The sequence below is a fragment of the Triticum aestivum genome, chromosome 7A, assembly GCF_018294505.1.
Source record: "Triticum aestivum cultivar Chinese Spring chromosome 7A, IWGSC CS RefSeq v2.1, whole genome shotgun sequence".
In the NCBI taxonomy this organism is placed as follows: Eukaryota; Viridiplantae; Streptophyta; class Magnoliopsida; order Poales; family Poaceae; genus Triticum; species Triticum aestivum.
The window spans coordinates 21,965,021-21,985,311 of NC_057812.1; the positions used below are offsets into that span (position 1 = coordinate 21,965,021).

At 46.0% G+C, this 20,291-nt stretch overlaps 1 long non-coding RNA gene and 1 other non-coding gene across 2 annotated transcripts; both read right to left on the bottom strand.

Annotated features, from left to right (window-relative positions):
- Positions 1-10,482: 10,482 nt before the first annotated feature.
- Positions 10,483-10,565, bottom strand: LOC123155112 (small nucleolar RNA SNORD24). Its single transcript, XR_006477228.1, has one exon. It is a non-coding gene; the product is annotated as a small nucleolar RNA SNORD24 (small nucleolar RNA).
- Positions 10,566-11,338: 773 nt separating this feature from the next.
- Positions 11,339-11,923, bottom strand: LOC123148253 (uncharacterized). The gene is made up of 3 exons (XR_006473710.1): positions 11,788-11,923; positions 11,523-11,599; positions 11,339-11,431 (listed from the first exon to the last, which is right to left on the bottom strand). It is a non-coding gene; the product is annotated as an uncharacterized lncRNA (long non-coding RNA).
- Positions 11,924-20,291: the final 8,368 nt, after the last annotated feature.

Consider the following 20,291-nt stretch of genomic DNA (forward strand, 5'->3'; position numbering starts at 1 on the left):
ATGTAGATCGTCGCCGCGAGCCATGTGGATGTGGAGGAGGAAGTCCTCGATCCATACCGCGGGATCTGTTGTACCATCATATGATTCGATATTTACGGGTTTAAAACCCTCTGGGAATTCATGATCCATTACTTCGTCAGTGAAGCATAGGGGGTGTGCGGCGCCTCTGTGCTGGGCTATATCGCGGCGCAGCTCGTATGAGTCTTGCCTGCAGTCGGCCCGGCCGGATTTACTTTTACTGTATCCGGCGTGACGGTCACCACCCTGCGTAGGGGCGCGCCCCCGTGATCCATAGATCGATCTTGCGTGTTTTGCCATGTCTTCCAATACATCTCGCAGGTCTCGCGTGTTTCCCGGTGCCTTGGTATGTTTGTTTGAGTGGCGGCAGTGTGTGGGGTGAACTTCTGGCTGAAATGCCTCTCTGTCTCGGCCACGAGGTGGCCGTCAGCTGCATCGTATGCTGGTGATGTAGGTTTTAATGCTTCCTCCTCAAGTAGGGGTAGCAACCTATGCTTTGGGTGAGCCTCGGAGGGGCGTTCGAGTTCGTATTCCTCGACCGCAAGGACTTCAGTCCATCTATCTGCTAGCAAGTCCTGATTAGCTCGAAGCTGTTGCTGTTTTTTCTTCAGGCTATTCGCTGTGGCTATAAGCCGGCGCTTGAAGCGCTCCTGCTCGACGGGATCCTCAGGTACGACAAATTCTTCGTCTTCGGAGGGGGGCATGTAATTGTCCTCCTCTCCCTCTACCGCTCGCTCCAGAGGGCTGGCTTGTTCATCCTCCAGCTCCCGGTCCTGCTGGAGGGGATTGTCATCGTCTTCGGCACTGTCCGGAGTGCTGTTGTCTCCTGTGCATGTATCACCACTTTTGCTGTGGCGAGACTTAGAGCGGCGCCGCTGATGTCAGCGCTTAGGTTGCTTCTTGGAGGGGTCATCCTCCGCTGTTTTGTCGCCATTGCCTTCTTTGGGTGTATCCACCATGTATATATCGTATGATGAGGTGGCGGTCCAATGCCCCGTTGGCAGTGGTTCTTGTTCGTCTCCTTCATCGTTGTCCATACCATCGATGTATTCGGAGTCGAAGTCAAGCATGTCGGTTCGATCATCGACAGTGGCTACTAAGTGGGTGCACTACTAGGGAAAACCCTAGCAGTAGCGCTGGTTTTGTGCTCACTAGTAGCGTGGGTAGGCGCACTACTAATAAGGCGCTACAGCTATTGCTTAGCAGTAACGCGTGCCGCACGCGCTACTGCTAGGACAAATAGCTGCAGCGCTTGTTCACTCCCACGCTGCTGCTAATGTAACTACTGGCAGCGTGTTTTCTTTCCATCGCTACTAGTATTGTTTTTTTATTTTTTTTAATTTTTTATTTTTAGTGTATTTATGCGCCATCGTACAAATATTGGTACAATACCAGTTATGAGGTTTACATCATTATGTCCATAACAGTGTGTCAAATGAAGGTGGATTAGGTTCAAGTGGAGGCAATATGTGGTGCATGTCAAAAGTATACTACTAATCCAAACTTGATCTAGTTTGGACTAGTAGTACTTTCGATGTGCACCACATGTTGCCTCTACTTGAATCTAATCCGCCAGCACAAGCTATTTAATCATCATCATAATCATTAGCACCAACAATATTTATTTAATCACCACTAACACTAGCTAATAATAATCATCAGTCATTACCACCAACACTAGCTATTTTATCATCATAGTAATAGTGTAGCACATCATCATCCTCAAACTCATTTCTAGCTAATCACTCCTATTGCTCTCTCTTAGGTAAAACAACATAAAACATGTGTAGCTCTCCTCCTTGATCAAGTTGGAGCATGCAGATGAACCTGTCTCCTAATTTTGGGTAGCACATCTGTTTGCTGCACCCTAGTACTTGTCTGCTTTCCCCAATCACATATCTGGTCCAGTCTTGCACTATTAAGCATTCATCGCTGATCTTGAATGCACTAAAGTAACATGTAGGATATCTTGGCCGTAAGCTAATAATACTCATGGTACCTTTAGTCTCGATCCCATAAGGCACAACATTCATCGGGAGTCCCTGTTGAAGAACATCGTATGGTCACATACTTAGCAATGAAGTTTAGCTTCACAAATAATGTATGGAAAAGATGCACCGAGGAAAAATAGTAAAAATCTTACCATCCTTCCTAAATAGATGTGACCGTAGTTCATGACGAACACTCTTGGTCGCACGTTTTCAGTACTAAGATTTCTAAGTCCAGGAAGAAAATTTGTCTTGATGGTATCAAGATCCTCAAGCCATGAAACATAATGACTTAGCTCCTCGCAGTTTAGTTCAGCCCCGGGACAGTAGTAGGTCCTGTCGACCAAGCACTGGATATGTTTGCTTGCACCGAAATAAGCTAACAATACAAATTAGTTGTCAACTATTTTTGAATAAACAATATCAAATACATAAATATGGTTGAGAAACTTACATTTTGGTGTAACTGGAGGCGCCTGCACATCGACCCAGATGTCGGTATTACCTTCAATATCATCTTCCGGACAAATATCAAAGGTGATAACCATATCAGGCTCAAATGCATAAGTCTTGCATAGTGCTCGCCATGTTTTGCATCCAAAATAGGTGTAGTCGTCTGAATTGTATAATTTTGCGTGGAAAATATAACCATGCTCGGTCTTCAAATAAAATTTCTTTACCTCCATAGTATGACTGAAACCTATCTTATCCAATACAAAAACTCTTGCATGGCAGGGGATACGCTAGTAGAATAGTAAAAAAAAATTGAAGCAAATGAAGCAGATGTCATGCTTAATTATGAAAAAAGACATGTCATTGTGACTTACTGTATCCACTTCGAAGTTCTCGTCCAACTTGATGTTGAAGCGCCTATCATCATCTAGGAAGATTCCGTCGCATAGGCCACGCTCGTCTTCGCAGTATTTGCAAATACCGAAATCCTTTTTGTCGTCAGACATTTCCTATGTTCATAGTTAAAACATTAATTGAAAATCGATAAAAGACAACTACTAGGATACTCAACACAAAAATCCGGGGCACTCGATATTTCCTACATATTCTGGCAAAAGTCATGCCAAAATTCACGAAAAAATTCGGCATGACGTTTGCTAAAATAGGATATATCGAGCGCCTGAAATTTGCCGGAACGGAAATGAATCAACACTCCGGCAAAACATAGGCCACTCGGAGGTGTAACCTGCAAACATGACCGACCACTTGGATATTGAGCAACACAAGATATACATTTCAAAATATCTTATAAGACTCAAATTAGCAGGCATTCAATAAGCAAAAGTAAATCATCTCATGCGTCCGTACATCGTCGAATATTATCACTAATACATCCCGAATAGTGTTATACATATAACATCACTAGCACACGACGGGTATCGGCGCGGGTGATGGACACCCACAGAGAAGGAACCATCACGGGATCATAGCTCCAGTGAGATCCCTGGAGAACCTGCCAGGTATTGGAGAACCTGTGCTCCAACGCAAACAAGTAGCGACGGACGTGCGCGTCCTCCTCACTGACACGGTGACGCACCACCTCCGCGGAGTCCTCAAGCCTCTGGACCGTCACTAGCCCACGCGACCACCACCAAAGAAGGTTCGGGTCAACGACAGGCTGGCTCCTCACCAACCTGCGCCCCCGGTAGGTAGCGCCTCCCAGTACCACCCCGGCGGAGCCCAGTCCCGAACATGGCCCATCTGGTCAAGCAGGTGTCGTCCTCCACCGACTCAATGATGAGGATGCGGGATAGGCATCATCCACATCGATGCGGGAAAATTGCTTTAACTAAAAAAATAGCAACAAGTTCTTACTAACTAGTTCTATTAATTCAACTAGTTCTTACTAAAAATAAACTTACTATAAATAAAAATATTCTAGTACCTAATTAGTACCTAGTTCTTACTAACTAATTAGTACCTAAGAACTACTGCCCTAATTACCATCTAATTTGATGAACCTATAGGGGTGGAAAGTGGTAGAAACCCTAACTAATTTGATGGAGGTAGAAACCCTAGGCAGAGGTAGCGGAGAGGGAGGAGCAGGCGTGCTCACCTTGGGTGCCTGCGACGAGGGAGGGGCCAGCGGCGTCGAGGTCGTGGTCGGGGCTCCGGGGCGGCGTTGAGGTCGGGGGGCGGGGGCGGCGTCCGGGGCGGCGTTGAGGTCGGGGTCGGGGGCGGCGTCCCGGGGGGCGTTGAGGTCAGGGGCGGGGTCGGCGTTGAATCTGGGGTCGGGGGCGGCATGGGGAGAGCGCGCGGCGGCCGAGGGGCGACGGCGGCGGCGAGAGTGGAGTTGATTTGGGGGATGAAGTGGCCGTGGGGAAGGACGAGCCGCGTGGTTAAGTCAGAAGTACCAGTAGCGCGTTCTAGAAAGGGCGCTACTGCTACGTTAGCTACAGCGCGTTCTGGAATACACGCTGCAGCTAAGGAGATTAGCAGTAGCGTTGGGCCATTATACGCGCTACTGCTAGGTTGGGCTAGCCATGTGCGCCCAGTTCAAACATAGCAGCAGCGCTTTTCGCTAGTACGCGCTACTGCTAAAGTCATAGCAGTAGCGCGGTTTATTTACGCGCACTGCTACTAAGTAGCAGCAGCGCTTGATTTAGTATAGTGCTACTGGTAAAATTCGGTGTATAGGCTTTTCCCTAGTAGTGGTGGTGGGTGGGGCTTGAATTTCTTCATCGTCCGCATCCCATTCTAGCCGGATATAGTTCGGCCAAGGTTCTCCTAACAAAGAGAGAGACCTTAACGAGTTTAGTACATCGCCGAAGGGCGAATGCTGAAAGATATCCGCGAAGGTGAATTCCATGACCGGCGCCCAGTCAGATTCGACAAGCACGGGCGCAAGCGGTTCAGAGTCTATGGCCGGAGACGAGTCTATAGGTCTGGCATCACGACTCTCGTGAGGGGGAGGGCCAGTATCCGGCTCTATCGCCACTAAGAGTGCGGCCTCCATGGCGGGGTCTATCCGCCCGTCCTTGGATGGCGCAATCTGTTCCGGATTGAAGGCCGGAGTTGTTGCTGGTGCGATCTCCTGAACGCCGTCCGACGGCAGAGCTAAATCATGCTCGTCGTGATCGTGCGTCGCACCTGGCATGGGCTCGTATCCGTCGAAGATCAAGTCCCCGTGGATGTCGGCCATGTAGTTCAAGTTTCCGAACCTGACCTGGTGGCCAGGGGGTAGCTTTCGATCTGCTCCAGATGGCCAAGCGAGTTGGCCCGCAGTGCGAAGCCGCCGAATATGAAGATCTGTCCGGGGAGGAAAACCCCACCCTGGACCGCATCACCATCGATGATCGAAGGAGCCATCAGGCCTTATGGCGACGGCACAATGGAACTCTCAATGAAAGCACCAATGTCGGTGTCAAAACCGGTGGATCTCAGGTAGGGGGTCCCGAACTGTGCGTCTAATGCGGATGGTAATAGGAGGCAGGGGACACGATGTTTACCCAGGTTCGGGCCCTCTCTATGGAGGTAATACCCTACTTCCTACTTGATTGATCTTGATGATATGAGTAGTACAAGAGTTGATCTACCATGAGATCATAGAGGCTAAACCCTAGAAGCTAGCCTATGGTATGATTGTTGTTGTCCTACGGACTAAACCCTCCGGTTTATATAGACACCGGAGGGGGCTAGGGTTACACAGAGTCGGTTACAATGGGAGGAGATCTACATATCCGTATTGCCAAGCTTGCCTTCCACGCCAAGGAGAGTCCTATCCGGACACAAGACGAAGTCTTTAATCATGTATCTTCATAGTCCAACAGTCTGGCCAAAGGGTATAGTCCGGCTGTCCGGATACCCCCTAATCCAGGACTCCCTCAGCGGGGTTCTTGTTAGGGACAAGATCCCAATCAACATCCACCAATGGTATAAGCCTAAGAACGAAGACCCTGAGGTGTCTTATGTCAATGATATGCAGAAAGATGATCTTTGGACTGAGCTGAAGTCAAATTTCACCCTACCGCCAGAGGAGGATCCGGAGAAGCCAGTTAAAGAGCAATTTATCAAGTCTTTTGCTCTTTAGAAGATGACAGACCTATTCGGGAGGTGGAAGAATGAGCTGAAAAGGTTTGTCGACAAAGAACAGACACCATAATTCATCGGCAAATATGAGAAGATCAGAGATCACTGGCCCGCATTTGTGGCCCACAAGACATCGGAAAAGAGTAAGAAGATGTCGGCGACAAACAAGCAAAATGCTGCACAGGGTCAGGTGGCTACCTCAAAGCCCGGCCTAAGTGGGCCAAGGCTGAGAATGATCTGCTTGATAAAGGGATCGAACCAGAGACAGTGAACTGGCCAGACCGATGCCGGACTTGGTTCTTCGGGGCTGGCGGAACCTTGGACCCTGTATCAGGGAAGTGCCTTTGGACGAACGAGCAAATGAAAATACCAGTCAAGAGGCTTCAACACTATATCGATGCAGCGCGGCAAGGGACGTTCGTTCCAGACAGAGAGAACGACGAGCTCACAATGGCCCTCGGGAATCCTGAGCACCCTGGACGGACACGAGGCATGCCAGGCTCCGTTCCGTGGAAGGCTGGTTTTCCGGACGCAGGCGGTTACAAATGCCAGGAGAGGAGGAAAAAAGTGGAGCAGACCCAAATTCAGATGCTGCACGAAACAGTTCAAGCACTAGAGGAACGAGAAGTAGCTCGCAGCAAGCGACCTGCCAAAACTACCCCGCCATCTCAGCGGAGAAGCAGCGTGGCTTCCGCCGAGCTGCTTCAGCCGGAGCATGTCTTGCCGTCTCCTGCTAGCTACCCCGTGGATGCTATCACGGAGTCTCAACCTTGCCACCTTATGACGGAATGGCAGAACTTCAAAATTAAGGCGGCTGTCGGCTCTGTTCAACCTCCGGAACCCGGTGCAACTTTTCACTGTCGTCCGATTCCAGAAGGATATGCTAGGGTGACGATGGACGAAATAACGGAGGGATTTGAGGACCTCCAGCTTGACCACCCAACCGGTGAAGGGGAGACTAGGCTGGGTTCTACTCTGAAGACTCCATGCCTATGGCAGAAGGAGCTCATCAACCTTTCGAACTGGACGCCTCCGCCTCCTCCTCCTCCTCCGGCAAGTGACGATCAGGGCACTCGGCCTCATTCTCCGGCGCGTGGCGGCACTCCGCCTCCTTCTCCGCCTGCGCCGGCGCGCCCGAGCAGCCAGCCTCCTCCTTCTTCGCCCCGTCAGCAAGGGCGGAAGAGACCCACCGCTGCTCCGACTGCTCTGGCGCGTCGTAGTCCTTCTCCTCCGCCTCGTAAGCAAGGAAAGAAGACAGCCGCAGCCGCTCCGTCTGCTCTACCGGCGTCTAGCAGTACAGCCAGAGATGGGAGGCAATACAGATTCGGTCCTTCTCTGAAGACTCCAGAGAAGTTACCATACGAGATGACCCCGGAGGAGAACGCGAAGATCGCACGAGACGAAGTGACGAACTTCTTTCAAGGGGTGAAAGCAAAGAAACATCCACCTCCGGAGGAGAAGGTAGATCCGCTGAAAGCGAAGCGCACTCTTGCTGCCTTGACAAAACCACCAAAGTCTCCGCCAAAAGGCAACTATGAGCGCATTATTGGAAAGACATTTGTCGAAGCGGAGCGGTCGGGAAGTACTGTCAGTGATCAAAGGATAAAAGAACGAAGAGCTGGGAAAAAAATTGCCCAACTCGGCGAACAAGCGAACCAATCGCGCCCCCCGCTCAAGGTGACTAGCGACATCGTCGCTAATGATCCGAGAATGGTGCCCGGTTATAGCAATCTTGGAGATTACCTGCCCGACGATGTACATTATGATATCTTGGAGGTGGTACACAGATACGAGTACGGGAAGCCTCTCGTCAAAGATGAAAGATCTCTAACAAAGATGATGCAAAGATTGCATGATTGGTACATGAAAACCTGCAGAGAGTCTGGGGGGAGGAATACTTTGACGCTGAGTTAGAGAGGAGCATGACCTCGTTGGAATTGAACTGTTGAATGTTCCATTTGAGGAGTTCTTCCATTTTTTTCAATCAAAGGGCCCTCGATAAAACAACGGTCACTTGCTACTGTCTGTAAGTACTACTACTTCTGTCATTAAGTCTCTCTATATAGGCCAGCTCTTTCATTGCATGTATTTATAATTATCCTCACTATATTATGCAGATTGAAGATCGCCGAATTGAAGAAAAGACAAGTCGGTGATATTGGGTTCATTAACACAAATCTCATAGATGCAACTGAGGTTGAATATCATGCCGAAGATACCGAGGCCAACTTGCTACGATCGTTGGTAATAAATGAAAACAAATATATAATACTCTTTCCTTACAACTTCAAGTGAGTGTTACTGTCTTGTGCATATTCGGTTTCCCTTATATATTAGTCCAGGTTATAGTAATGTAATTGATGAGTTATGCATGCGTGCCCAGTTTCCACTATATTCTCCTAGAGATTAAGCTTGAGCAGGGACTAGTAACCGTATTAGACTCGAGACGAAAAGATCCCTAGGAGTATGCGGACATGACTCAAATGCTCGAGAAGTAAGTTAAATCGATCATTATCCACCATATCAGCAACTTTGTTCATTTAATGATATCAAGTAATTGTTTTCTTTGTCTGGCAGGGTTGGGAGAAAATTCACCAAAAAAGCTCCGGGACTGCCGAAGAAGCTGCAATTTAGACATCCGAAAGTAAGTACTATAGTAGCATGTTCCGCGCGTCTCCTAGTGATTCAAGCGCTAGTTTCGTCAATACCATTTGGCATGCTTGCTTATCAGTTTGATTGACCTCTATTTCTTGTAAAGTGGTTGTGGCGGGATCAAGGGAATGATTTATGTGGATACTATGTTTGCGAGTCCATCCGCCACACTACCTGTGAACGGGGGTACTCTGACGAACAATATGAAGTGCGTAAGCAATAATATTCACAATTTTATTTTATTACCATCATTTGTGTTGAGTTTCATTTATTCATAGATATATGTATTGACCCCCTTCTTAAAATTAGATCTTTCATATGCGGGATGAACTCCTACCACCAGATCGTATGCGAGCAATTCAAGAGGAATTGGCGGCATTCTTCCTTGACCACGTGATCGCTGAAGACGGAGAATACTATGTGGATCCTGTGTTCATATATAATTAGGAGATTATATTATAAGAGATAATTATTTTATATATGTAGCCGGTAGTGTCGGATAGATATATGAAAACTTGTTGTTCGACCAATCTCTCGGAGAAGGAGAGGTGGTCGATATCACTTCTCTCTGTATACATATGTTCATGACGATCTTTTGTTTCCTTCGTTTGCTTACTAGCTAGCTAGCGTGTCTAGTCCTCTCTCCCTACAAGAAATATGTCAACTTGTGACCACCACTATTGGTCACTGAATGGTCACAAATTTTCATTTGTGACCTTTTTGTGACCAAAAACATAAGGTCAAAAGTTGGCCGTCATAAACTGACATTAGCGACCTTTCTTATGGAATGGTCGAAGACGTTTATGACCAAAATACGTCTACTGTGGCGTTTTGGTCACTAGCAACCTCCCCAGGCCACGTAGGCATCCAGCGTGGCAAGCTGATGTGGCACAAGATTCAGCCCGGTCCAATTCCGTTTTCTACATGGGCCTAGCCCAACAATTCGGCCTTTTTGCTGTATATTTTCTTTATTAATTTTCTCTATCTACATGGGCCTGGCCCAACAATTTGGCCTTTTTATTTCTAGATGCGGCCTTTTACATCCTATGATCTTTTACTTTTTGCTATTTTATTTTCCACTGTTTTACATTTGTCCCAAATATCATAATATCATACACTGGTCCCACACGTCAGAAATTTCAAATGTGCTCAAATTATTTTGATAAGTGGGTCGCATGAGTCATGTTTTCATTGCACACATTTTCAAATCACATACATAATTACTATTTCATATGAAACAGGAATTGTAATTCTGAAACATACATGAAATTCACAGAGAGAAGATACATTAAATCACATACATAATTACTATTTCATTCACAAACAGAGAGAAGATACATTAAATTCCCAGATAGCCCATCTATTATTACATAACTTGCTATATAAGAATGTCTTGGAGCTTCTTTGAACATCTTTCGTCTTGAATTTACTCAAAATATCTGCCAACAAGAAAACAGAACAGGAAGGATAGGGTGAATAACAACAACAACAACAACAACAACAACAACAGGGGGTGCTATTTAGTAGTAAGATCAAGTCTGGAATGTAAGAATGATTTGTTGTAATTGATAACTAAAATCTACAACAGCTCAAAGTGGCAGTAGCTAAAACACAATCTCAGAAAAAGCATATAATTGATGTGACATAACAAACTAGACAACCAAGAAATTGATGTGACATAGCTAGTTTCCAGCAATATCCAACGACAAATTGATGTCACATATATGTATCTATCATGCAAACAGCGGATGTACTATACTGATAACATTAGACTAGAAATAAGAGCCTCAAAGATCTTGGTGGTTAAGATCATCAAGTGGGATAAACCCATTAAGAGTAGCAAATATTTTGATAACATCACAGGCTCTGTTTGGCACGCAAAAAATTAATCAGTTGAAGCAGAGGCGATGTTTGGCATCACTGCATTTTACAGTTCCAAAACAGACAGACAGAGTCAGGAATCGGCAGCAAAGCAAGTATACGTATATAGGAATCTCTACTTGGAACCTAGAGTAAGAAGCATGGCTAGAAGAGCCCAAGAATTAATTAATCGTGTGTTATTCTTTAACTGGAATGTACGTGCATCATCAATAGAGAGGTGTGAGCTCTGGACTTAATTGGTTGTGAGAATGGACTGGACTGTTCCAAATACGTGCATCATCATCAGTTCTGTGAAGCAAATCTACATATCATATTTCTAGAATGGGCGCACCCAGTTGCTCACAAGTAGATTTAAACCCAACTTGTAATGCAATGATGTTTCTTGTACAGTATTACTATAGTTACCTAAATTTCCATAGGAATACTGACAGCAGAAACAGGGGAACGAGAAGTAAGTTAAATTAGAGCTAGCAGTTCCAAACAATCACTAAAAACAGCAGCAAAAGCAGACACAGATGCCCGCCAGAGACATTCCCACAGGCAAAGCAAGCACCTTAAGCCCTCTCGCCACGGATCCTCGAAGAGACCCACCAGGTAGGCCTCTGCAGCCTCCTGAAGGGCCAGCACCGCATGGCTCTGGAAGCGGAGGTCAGTCTGCACAGACAGAACAGGATGGTGATTTTAGTTTACTTGATTCATCATACTATAAGAGTTGACACAACGGGAGCATCACAATGTAGTGCACAAGTTGATTGATCGCCTTGAAGTCCTGGGCAATCTCCCTAACAAGCCTCTGGAATGGAAGCTTCCTGATGAGCAGCTCCATGCTCTTCTAGTACTTGCGGATCTCACTGCAAAGTCAAGCACAAAATTTACTCATTTAAGAATACTTCAAAACAAAACTATAACACATGCTAGAATAGGTTGGAAGATTTTACACACCGAAGAGCAACAGTTCCAGGGCGGTAACGGTGAGGCTTCTTCACTCCTCCAGTTGTGGGAGCAGACTTACGGGCAGCCTGTCAAAAAGCAAAGTAGAGCACATGGTCAAATTAACAATAATACCATGATAGTCCATATACATCAGTAGGATATCTGGTCATAAGCTGGCAATGAAGGTTGAGGTTCAAATTATACCCAGTTCAATTTACCTAAACCATAAATAAAGACATGGCATAGGTAAACTATCAATATTGCAGTCACAAACCTTGGTGGCTAGCTGCTTCCTAGGAGCCTTTCCTCCAGTGGACTTACGAGCAGTCTGCTTAGTACGAGCCATGAGCAAAACCTTGGTTTACCTGAAGCAAAAACAGAACATAGTCAATTCTATAAATTGAATATCACAATAACACAACTATAGTCTTCTCATAACCAGTAAATTGTGCCTGGCACCTTGTTGCTAGCAAATCCATTCAATAACTATAGAGTCCCAACAACCATCAGCCTAGAATACCTACCAAATTTTTGTACATTAAAAACTAACAACGTCATACAACACAGCTATACACCCCTTCAGATAGAAAGCAGTGTATTTCTAACTAAAACTTTTCATTCAAAAGATCAGACCCAAGATAGAATTCCACTTCAGATGAAAGTCCTGATCTACCTTTAGCATAGTTTGTTCACTCGAAAGACACATATAAAGATGACACACTAAAAAACTGCAGCCTAGTACTTTTTTTAACACTAAAGAAAACAAGGCTACCATGATCACCTAATTTTGCAAACAGAAGCAAGAAAAGAAATAGCAGTCCACTGATAAAAATATGCTTCCTAGTTATCACATGTAATCGTTGAACATCAACTTCACATAGTTATGTGCACATGATTTTAGTAATTAGCTAACTGGCAAGTTGATACAATTCAGATACAACAAATGTGAATGTGCATGTACTCAATGTGCATGTACTAAGAAGCCAAGAACACTGAAGAATTTACTGATTGAACAAGCAATGGTCATTTCATCCCAAACCTCTCAGCTTCACACAACTAAATCAATGTCCCGGGAAGGAATCACCAGAAATTTTACCACATACAGTACAAGCACAATGAAGTAGCATACCGAACAGCAGAGCAGGTAGCGGGGGAGGAGAGGGGGGCTGAGGAGCGGCCGCTTGCCTTGGCGACGTAGTCCATGAAGGCAAATTTGAAGGCGATGCCGAGGCAGCCAAAGAGGACGGAGACGTTGGAGCAGGCACACGAGATGTCCCCCGCCGCCATCGCGGGCTGCTGCTGTGGCTTGGCGACGGTCGCGAGTTGCTCGAACGACGCACCGATCCGCCGCAACGGCTTGTCCGCCTCGTTGGACCCCATCGGCATCGGTGGTGCTTAGCGCCGCCGCGGTGGTGCCCACGGCGCTGAGGATCTCGCGGTTTCTCAGGGACTGGCTCGCTGCCTCCAATGCCGCCAGGGTCGACGCTACCATCGTGTCGCCAGGGCCGCAGCCACACGGTCGACGAGCGCCACGCGGATGCGGTTGCGGATCTGGGCTCCGACGGCATGGACCCCCACCGCCAAGGGCACCCTGCCGCCGACCGCCATGGAGGGGTTGGCCATCGAGGAGGAAGGGGTCTCAGGCTAGGGTTTCGGCTGGAAGTGGGGAGTGTCTCTCGGCTCGGCATGGAGGAGGCCGGGATTGGGGGAGAAGCGGTTGGGTCAATCCAGAGATCCAGAGAGGAGGAGGAGTCATGGGTTGGAGGGTTGGAGGGGATCGATACATATGAGTCTCGCCGGACAGATGATGGGTTTCGTAGTAATTTCAAAAAAATTCCTACGCACACACAAGATCATGTGATGCATAGCAACGAGGGGGGTGGGGGAGTGTGATCTACATACCTAGTAGATCGACAACGGAAGCGTTTGGTTGATGTAGTCGTACATCTTCACGATCCGACCGATCAAGCACCGAAACTACGACACCTCCGAGTTCTAGCACACGTTCAGCACGATGATGATCCCCGGACTCCGATCCAGCAAAGTGTCGGGGAAGAGTTCCGTCAGCACGACGGCGTGGTGACGATCTTGATGCACTACAGCAGCAGTGCTTCGCCTAAACTCCGCTACAGTATTATCGAGGACTATGGTGGCTGGGGGCGCCGCACACGGCTAAGGAATAGATCACGTGGATCAACTTGTGTGTTCTAGGGTGCCTCTGCCTCAGTATATAAAGGACCAAAGGGGGGAGGCTGGCCGGCCACATAGGGCGCGCCAGGAGAGTCCTACTCCCTCTCGGGGTAGGATCCCCCCCCCCCCAATCCTAGTTGGAATAGGATTTGTGGAGGGGGAAAAGAGAGAGAGGGGTCGGCCCCCTCTCCTTGTCCAATTCGGACCAAGGGAGGGGAGGGGCGCGCGGCCCATGTAGGGCTGCCTCTTCTCTTTTCCACTAAGGCCCAGCATGGCCCATTTAGCTCCCGGGGGGTTCCGGTAACCTCCCGGTACTCCGGTAAAATCCCGATTTCACCCGGAACACTTCCGATATCCAAACATAGGCTTCCAATATATCAATCTTTATGTCTCGACCCTTTCGAGACTCCTTGTCATGTCCGTGATCACATCTGGGACTCCGAACAACCTTCGGTACATCAAAATGCATAAACTCATAATATAACTGTCATCGTAACCTTAAGCGTGCGGACCCTACGGGTTCGAGAACAATGTAGACATGACCGAGACATGTCTCCAGTCAATAACCAATAGCGGGACCTGGATGCCCATATTGGCTCCTACATATTCTATGAAGATCTTTATTGGTCAGACCGCATAACAACATACGTTGTTCCCTTTGTCATCGGTATGTTACTTGCCCGAGATTCGATCGTCGATATTCCAATACCTAGTTCAATCTCGTTGCCGCAAGTCTCTTTACTTGTTCTGTAATACATCATCCCGCAACTAACTCATTTAGTTGCAATGCTTGCAAGGCTTAAGTGATGTGCATTACCGAGAGGGCCCAGAGATACCTCTCCGACAATCGGAGTGACAAAACCTAATCTCGAAATACGCCAACCCAACATGTACCATTGGAGACACCTGTAGTACTCCTTTATAATCACCCAGTTACGTTGTGATGTTTGGTAGTACCCAAAGTGTTCCTCCGGTAAATGGGAGTTGCATAATCTCATAGTTATAGGAACATGTATAAGTCATGAAGAAAGCAATAGCAACATACTAAACGATCGGCTGCTAAGCTAATGGAATGGGTCATGTCAATCAAATCATTCTCTTAATGATGTGATCCTGTTAATCAAATAACAACTCATTGTTCATGGTTAGGAAACATAACCATCTTTGATTAACGAGCTAGTCAAGTAGAGGCATACTAGTGAAACTTTGTTTGTCTATGTATTCACACATGTATTATGTTTCCGGTTAATACAATTCTAGCATGAATAATAAACATTTATCATGATTATAAGGAAATAAATAATAACTTTATTATTGCCTCTAGGGCATATTTCCTTCAGTCTCCCACTTGCACTAGAGTCGATAATCTAGATTACAAAGTAATGATTCTAACACCCATGGAGCCTTGGTGCTGATCATGTTTTGCTCGTGGAAGAGGCTTAGTCAACGGGTCTGCAATATTCAGATCCGTATGCATTTTGCAAATCTCTATGTCTCCCACCTGGACTAGATCCCAGATGGAATTGAAGCGTCTCTTGATGTGCTTGGTTCTCTTGTGAAATCTGGATTCATTTGCCAAGGCAATTGCACCAGTATTGTCACAAAAGATTTTCATTGGACCCGATGCACTACGTATGACACCTAGATCGGATATGAACTCCTTCATCCAGACTCCTTCATTTGCTGCTTCCGAAGCAGCTATGTACTCCGCTTAACATGTAGATCCCACTACAACGCTTTGTTTAGAACTGCACCAACTTACAGCCCCATCGTTTAATGTAAACACGTATCCAGTTTGCGATTTAGAATCGTCCAGATCAGTGTCAAAGCTTGCATCAACGTAGCCTTTTACGATGAGTTCTTTGTCACCTCCATATATGAGAAACATATCCTTAGTCCTTTTCAGGTATTTCAGGATGTTCTTGACCGCTGTCCAGTGATCCACTCCTGGATTACGTTGGTACCTCCCTGCTAGACTTATAGCAAGGCACACATCAGGTCTGGTACACAGCATTGCATACATGATAGATCCTATGGCTGATGCATAGGGAACATCTTTCATATTCTCTCTATCTTCTGTAGTGGTCGGGCATTGAGTCTTACTCAACTTCACACCTTGTAACACAAGCAAGAACCCTTTCTTTGCTTGATCCATTTTGAACTTCTTCAAAATTTTGTCAAGGTATGTGGTTTGTGAAAGTCCAATTAAGCGTCTTGATCTATCTCTATAGATCTTAATGCCTAATTATTAGGACTAGGAGAGGTGGCCGGCCCCCTCTCTCTCTCTCTCTTCCCCCTCCACGAATCCTATTCCAACTAGGATTGGGGGGGAATCCTACTCCCAGAGGGAGTAGGACTCTCCTGGCGCACCCCTTGTGGCCGGCCAGCCTCCCCCCTTTTGGTCCTTTATATACTGAGGTAGAGGCACCCTAGAACACAAAGTTGATCCACGCGATCTATTCCTTAGCCGTGTGCGGTGCCCCCAGCCACCATATTCCTCGATAATACTGTAGCTGAGTTTGGGCGAAGCCCTGCTGCTGTAGTGCGTCAAGATCGTCACCACGCCGTCGTGCTGACGGAACTCTTCCCCGACACTTTGCTGGATCGGAGTCCGGGGATCGTCATCGAGCTGAACGTGTGCTCGAGCTCGGAGGTGCCGTAGTTTTGGTGCTTGATCGGTTGGATCATGAAGACGTACGACTACTTCCTCTACGTTGTATCATCGCTTCCGCAGTCGGTCTGCGTGGGTACATAGACAACACTCTCCCCCTCGTTGCTATGCATCACATGATCTTGCGTGTGCGTAGGAATTTTTTTGAAATTACTACGAAACCCAACAGTGGCATCCGAGCCAGGTTATTTATGTTGATGTTATATGCACGAGTAGAACACAAGTGAGTTGTGGGCGATAATAGTAATACCGCCTACCAGCATGTCATACTTTGGTTCGGCGGTATTGTTGGACGAGACGACCCGGACCAACATTAGGCGTACGCTTACGCGAGACCGGTTCCCCCGACGTGCTTTGCACACAGGTGGCTTGCGGGCGACTGTCTCTCCAACTTTAGTTGAACCAAGTGTGGCTACGCCCGGTCCTTGCGAAGGTTAAAACGGAGTCTATTTGACAAACTATCGTTGTAGTTTTGATGCGTAGGTGAGATTGGTTCTTGCTTAAGCCCGTAGCAGCCACGTAAAACTTGCAACAACAAAGTAGAGGACGTCTAACTTGTTTTTGCAGGGCATGTTGTGATGTGATATGGTCAAGGCATGATGCTGAATTTTATTGTATGAGATGATCATGTTTTGTAACCAAGTTATCAGCAACTGGTAGGAGCCATATGGTTGTCGCTTTATTGTATGCAATGCAATAGCGATGTAATGCTTTACTTTATTACTAAGCGGTAGTGATAGTCATGGAAGCATAAGATTGGCGAGACGACAACGATGCTACGATGGAGATCAAGGTGTCGCGCCGGTGACGATGGTGATCATGACAGTGCTTTGGAGATGGAGATCACAAGCACAAGATGATGATGGCCATATCATATCACTTATATTGATTGCATGTGATGTTTATCTTTTTATGCATCTTATCTTGCTTTGATTGACGGTAGCATTATAAGATGATCTCTCACTAAATTATCAAGAAGTGTTCTCCCTGAGTATGCACCGTTGCCAAAGTTCGTCGTGCCCAGACACCACGTGATGATCGGGTGTGATAAGCTCTACGTCCATCTACAATGGGTGCAAGCCAGTTTTGCACACGCAGAATACTCAGGTTAAACTTGACGAGCCTAGCATATGCAGATATGGCCTCGGAACACGGAGACCGAAAGGTCGAGCGTGAATCATATAGTAGATATGATCAACATAACGATGTTCACCATTGAAAACTACTCCATCTCACGTGATGATCGGACATGGTTTAGTTGATTTGGATCACGTAATCACTTAGAAGATTAGAGGGATGTCTATCTAAGTGGGAGTTCTTAAGTAATTTGATTAATTGAACTTAAACTTATCATGAACTTAGTACCTGATAGTATCTTGCTTGTTTATGTTGATTGTAGATAGATGGCTCGTGCTGTTGTTCCGTTGAATTTTAATGCGTTCCTTGAGAAAGCAAAGTTGAAAGATGATGGTAGCAATTACACGGACTGGGTCCGTAACTTGAGGATTATCCTCATTGCTGCACAGAAAAATTATGTCCTGGAAGCACCGCTAGGTGCCAGGCCTGCTGCTGGAGCAACACCAGATGTTATGAACGTCTGGCAGAGCAAAGCTGATGACTACTCGATAGTTCAGTGTGCCATGCTTTACGGCTTAGAATCGGGACTTCAACGACGTTTTGAACGTCATGGAGCATATGAGATGTTCCAGGAGTTGAAGTTAATATTTCAAGCAAATGCCCGGATTGAGAGATATGAAGTCTCCAATAAGTTCTATAGCTGCAAGATGGAGGAGAATAGTTCTGTCAGTGAGCATATACTCAAAATGTCTGGGTATAATAATCACTTGATTCAATTGGGAGTTAATCTTTCGGATGATTGCGTCATTGACAGAATTCTCCAATCACTGCCACCAAGCTACAAGAGCTTTGTGATGAACTATAATATGCAAGGGATGAACAAGACTATTCCCAAGCTCTTCGCGATGCTGAAAGCTGCGGAGGTAGAAATCAAGAAGGAGCATCAAGTGTTGATGGTTAACAAGACCACTAGTTTCAAGAAAAGGGGCAAAGGGAAGAAGAAGGGGAACTTCAAGAAGAACAACAAATAAGTTGCTGCTCAAGAGAAGAAACCCAAGTCTGGACCTAAGCCTGAAACTGAGTTCTTCTACAGCAAGCAGACCGGTCACTGGAAGCGGAACTGCCCCAAGTATTTGGCGGATAAGAAGGATGGCAAGGTGAACAAAGGTATATGTGATATACATGTTATTGATGTGTACCTTACTAGAGCTCGCATTAGCACCTGGGTATTTGATACTGGTTCTGTTGCTAATATTTGCAACTCGAAACAAGGACTACGGAATAAGCGGGCACTGGCAAAGGACGAGGTGACGATGCGCGTGGGAAACGGTTCCAAAGTCGATGTGATCGCGGTCGGCCCGCTACCTCTACATCTACCTTCGGGATTAATATTAGACCTAAATAATTGTTATTTGGTGCCAGCGTTGAGCATGAACATTATATCTGGATCTTGTTTAATGCGAGACGGTTATTCATTTAAATCAGAGAATAATGGTTGTTCTATTTATATGAGTAATATCTTTTATGGTCATGCACCCTTGAAGAGTGGTCTATTCTTATTGAATCTCGATAGTAGTAATACACATATTCATAATGTTGAAGCCAAAAGATGCAGAGTTGATAATGAAAGTGCAACTTATTTGTGGCACTGTCGTTTAGGTCATATCGGTGTAACGCGCATGAAGAAACTCCATACTGATGGACTTTTGGAACCACTTGATTATGAATCACTTGGTACTTGCGAACCGTGCCTCATGGGCAAGATGACTAAAACACCGTTCTCCGGTACTATGGAGAGAGCAACAGATTTGTTGGAAATCATACATACCGATGTATGTGGTCCGATGAAAATTGAGGCTCGTGGCGGATATCGTTATTTTCTCACCTTCACAGATGACTTAAGCAGATATGGGTATATCTATTTAATGAAACATAAGTCTGAAACATTTGAAAAGTTCAAAGAATTTCAGAGTGAAGTTGAAAATCATCGTAACAAGAAAATGAAGTTTCTACGATCTGATCGTCGAGGAGAATATTTGAGTTACGAGTTTGGTGTACATTTGAAAAATTGTGGAATAGTTTCGCAACTCACGCCACCCGGAACACCACAGCGTAATGGTGTGTCCGAACGTCGTAATCGTACTTTACTAGATATGGTGCGATCTATAATGTCTCTTACAGATTTACCGCTATCGTTTTGGGGTTATGCTTTAGAGACGGCCGCATTCACGTTAAATAGGGCACCATCAAAATCCGTTGAGATGGCACCTTATGAACTATGGTTTGGCAAGAAACCAAAGTTGTCATTTCTTAAAGTTTGGGGCTGCGATGCTTATGTGAAAAAGCTTCAACCTGATAAGCTCGAACGCAAATCGTAGAAATGTGTCTTCATAGGATACCCAAAGGACACTATTGGGTACACCTTCTATCACAGATCCGAAGGCAAGACATTCGTTGCTAAGAATGGATCCTTTCTAGAGAAGGAGTTTCTCTCGAAAGAAGTGAGTGGGAGGAAAGTAGAACTTGACGAGGTAACTGTACCTGCTCCCTTACTGGAAAGTAGTACATCATAGAAAACTGTTTCAGTGACACCTACACCAGTTAGTGAGGAAGCTAATGATAATGATCATGAAACTTCAGATCAAGATACTACTGAACCTTGTAGATCAACCAGAGTAAGATCCGCGCCAGAGTGGTACGGTAATCCTGTTCTGGAAATCATGCTACTAGATCATGATGAACCTACGAACTATGAAGAAGCGATGGTGAGCCCAGATTCCGCAAAGTGGCTTGAAGCCATGAAATCTGAGATGGGATCCATGTATGAGAACAAAGTATGG